Source organism: Diabrotica undecimpunctata, chromosome 1, assembly GCF_040954645.1.
Source record: "Diabrotica undecimpunctata isolate CICGRU chromosome 1, icDiaUnde3, whole genome shotgun sequence".
NCBI lineage: Eukaryota > Metazoa > Arthropoda > Insecta > Coleoptera > Chrysomelidae > Diabrotica > Diabrotica undecimpunctata.
The window spans coordinates 180118766-180123377 of record NC_092803.1 but is presented as its reverse complement, the minus strand read 5'-3'; positions in this window follow the sequence as shown (position 1 = coordinate 180123377).

Genomic DNA, 4612 nt, shown 5'->3' with positions numbered 1-4612 from the left:
TATGTTATAATTTATATACGAGTTTTTTACTAACCAATTTTTTTTATGTTTTGGTGAATTTTGAACATTAAGATATCGTTTCTCTTAGTTTTAAGAAAATATGCATTTATTGGGTCTGTTATTACTACAACAGTACACTGTCTATTCTAATTCAAATAAAAGGTGGTATTACCGATTCAGATAATTATTAAACCATTAGTTTGATGAACAATCTTTAGAAACTGTCTACCACCGTTACGATTAGAGCTTGAAAAAAAATTTGAACTTCTACCAAATAGGTTACACGTTGTACAGGATATGGAATAATCAACCATTTTTGATATCTAACGTGACGAAAGAAAAATTTCTGAATTCCAATAAACTCATATAACTAATTTTCGTTAATTTGCGCGTTTTTAAACAATGGAACTTTGGACAAATCGTGAAAGTACTAAATAGTTCACCACAATAAGTCGACTAGAGGTGTTCCCAATTGGTTTACAGTATCTACAAAAAAGAAAAAAATAAAAGATCACAGTAATGGTAAGATACTAAATATGGAGAGAGATATCACGATGACAAAACTATTCACAGCCATCCTGAAACAAGTTTATTGAAAATTCGACAAAACTAACATTATTATTCTCCGAAGATGTTGCCCTAATATGAAATAACTTGGTAAGCTTTAAACAATGGATCAAACAGTAAGTTTGGAATTATGCTTCATTAAAACAAAACTAATGAAAAACTTGGTACCTAAGAATGGGTAAAATAACCTTAATCGGAAATCTGAAAAACGGGATAAAATCAGTATAGAGTGAAGAGAGAGCCGCAATTCTGAAATGGTATTCCGCTAGGAATGATTTCCTAGCGGTTTTAAGACAGCAGTGGTTAATCTAATTTTTAGACATGGAGATTAACTTTTGGTGGATAACTAGACCCATTTATGTAAAATTATTGAAAAATGTTCAATAAATAAATTAAAATTAAATGTTTATTTTTTTGTAAATGTTTCTTGGTATCAAAAGAAAGGTACTATACTTTCATCTAGGTGTACCACAGGGATCAGTATTAGGGATATATCTGATTGGTATCATTAATAACTCTTCTATACTTCATCTAATTTACTTACGTTGTACGTCATCCGCGTCATAGCTCGTGAGGTCACATGATACCAACACGAAATATTTAGGCGGTAGGTGTGTTCTTTTTTAGAATCACTTTGCCGAGTACACTGGCATAACAGCCACTATAATTAGGCTTATAGACATATTTTATTATATACGTGTAGAAATAATATTTAAAGATTTCTATTAATGTTAACTTAAAGAAATACACAATAATATGTTTCATTTAATTTGTATAAATGCATTATAAAGCATTTTTATGAAGAACATTTGATCGGAACACACTGTAACTGTAATCGAACGAAGGTGATATTTTGGCATAAATTGGTAACACTCATTTGACAGTTGCTGTATTGACACTTTATATTTTACATAAAATAAAATAAATATCTATGTATTCCATTTTACATCCTTATACGAAGCATACAAGCGACTCAAATTGTTTTTAACAAGATTATTTTTTAACTCTTGTTTTGTTTCTATTTATTTACATTCAATATTAATTTGTTTGATTTAAAATGGATTCAGGATTTTTTTATACTTTGGCAACTATGTCAACTTCGATCTCTGTCAATGATAATGACGTGCAACGGTAAGTAAATTAGATGAACTGTATATGTCAATGATTTTTATAACTTTATAGCTGAAAATAACATAGTCTTATATGCTGACGACACAAATATTGCAGTGGAAGAATAAAATATTTTAAAGATTTAAAAAATATAAATAGGTACTTGAGCACTTCCTTTAATTAAAAAAGGTATTTAAAACTAAACAAGTAAAAAGTGTGTATTACGTAGTAGTATATGGCATATACTATTGTGATATAGGGAAACTCTAGGAACTCCAGTGGAGTTTTTATATCTCAAAAAAAGATTCTTTATTTGATATTTAATATTGGTAGAAGTAAATCAAGTCGGGAATATTTTAATAAACATATACCATAGTTTTAAATTGGGCGAATTAGATCCCGAATAGGTGGCATCGTTTAAATACGCACCTATCACTTCTGTTTACGTCGAAAAACATTTTTGACATTAAAAAATTGTTAAAAACCTAGAACAATATTTATTTATAAATTGGTAGAGCAAACAACAAATTAGCTACCTATATGTGATCGTGAGAATTAATCATTATTGTATTATTAAGTATATTGAGTATAAAAAACGGATAAAGTATAACCCTAGAGATGACAAAACTTATACAAAAACTAATATTGCACTGCAAGATACCAGACGCATGGAGAAACAGCATAATTATACCAATGTTCAAGAAAGGAGATAACGAAGACCCCAAAAATTATAGAGGTCTAAATCTACTGAACTCCGCACTTAAGCTTACCACAAAAGTCCTAACCAACAAAATGAATAAACTAACAACTTTATCAGATGAACAACAAGGATTCAGATCCAAAAGATCCTGCGTAGACGCAGTATTTGTACTCAGACAAATCACCGAAAAGGCCATAGAATACAATAAACCAGCATATCTATGTTTTGTAGACCTGACAAAGGCTTTCGTTTGCATCCAAGTCGAAGACGTCTTACACCTACTACATAAAATAAACATACCAATAAATATTATACAAACCATCGAAAACATCTGCTTCCATAATCGAATACAGGCAAAGATAAATAGAAAACCAACACTGTGTATACCAGTACAAAGCAGAGTCAGACGGGGTGACTCGTTAAGCCCACTTCTCTTTAATATAATAATGGACGACATAATACAAGCAGTACGTAAAGGTCATGTTTACAGAATGAAGAACAAAGAAATCCAAATATTATGTTATGCAGACAACGCCGCATTAATCGCCGAGACAGACGACGAGCTGCAGAGATTAAAACACATCTTCAATACAACAGCCAAGCAATACAATATAATAATATAAGCAGAAAAAACCAAATGTGTGAGAACATCTAAACACCTACTATGATGTAAAATCGAAATTTATCAGAAAATAATGAAGCAGAAAGCAAGGTTTAGATATCTGGGAATGGATATAATTGGATATAGTTACGGAAAAGTTAAAGAAGAAGTACGACAACAAAACTTAAAAGCAAGTAAAGCGGCGGGATCTCTTAATAACACAATCTGGAAGAACAAACACCTAAGATAAGACTCAAAAACAGGATTCGATAAAGCAGCAATTACACCTATGCTAACATAGGTGTAATTGCTGTAATTGTAAATAGCTTCAGAACAATGACACGAAAAAGATGGTGCGATAATTTAATCAATTTAGGAGGCTAATATTGAAGAAGAAACAGTCTTTAAAGCCTACATACAAGAAGGATAAAGAATAAGAAAAGTGTAAATAGTCATATTTTTTTTATTTCTAAATTTAATTTAACCTAACGTTTTTAACTTAAAGTGGTTTTACTACCCTTACCCTAACTTCAGTAAGCAAAAATTCATTAAAATGAAGTATATAAAAATACATCATTGATAAGAATATATTAATTAATATATATATATATATATATATATATATATATATATATATATATATATATAATATTACAATACATAAAATAAATCAAAAAAGAACATAAGATTTTAACAAGAGATTTTCTTTTTGTGGAATCACGTTTATTTATAAGTTACACACATTAGGAAAATGAAGAGCAAGCTTATTGACTTGAAACCTTATAGCCTTGTTTACGGACGTCAGAGCATATTATTAATAAGTATAGTTTTTCCATCATTATTCATCTTCTATCTTTAAAAGCTTCCCTTAATTAATAAGGGGAAAATATGAAACCACATTCGAAATAAGTATTCAGTTATAAAGTACTCCAAAACATGTGTGCTTAGGGCTGGGATAGTATTACAAGTTTTTAATTAATTACAAACTTTCTACATGAATTTTAGTTATAAATAATTAAATATTCACAGTTTTGCTATGTGTTACTACTTTCGAAACGGTGAGGATGATTTTGCATAAGAATTAAAGCTAAGGTGAACATTTGCAGGTGGTAATAGGGTGGTAATGAGAAATCAGCACCGTTACTCCCTGCTGCAGTCTATATTGCAAGGTAAAGTCAAAGGTAAGCGGGAACCCGGTAGAAGGAGAATATCATGGCTGCGGAATTTAAGAACATGGTTTAAGAAAACCTCAACGGAGCTGTTTCGAGCCGCAGCGAGCAAGGTCATGATTGCCAATATGATTTCCAACATCCGAAACGGATAGGAACCAGAAGAAGAAGAAGAATAGGGTTGTGTAATAATCTGGAGTGTAAAAGGTAAAGACGGAGATCATCGGAGATCATGTCACATCGCAGTGTGGCAAGCCAAATTAAACGCAACATTGGATATGTCGCTGTATACGTAGTGATTGGTTGAAATGTTTTGCACAGGTGCGTAGAATATTATCTGATTCACATGTTTTCATGTTTGCGTTGGAGGAAGGCAGAATCCTCTGAATTCTTTACGGTGATGGTTCGGATACATACAACGCTGGAATCTGTCAGATAAATGGGCTAAAACGGGTTAAGCGTATA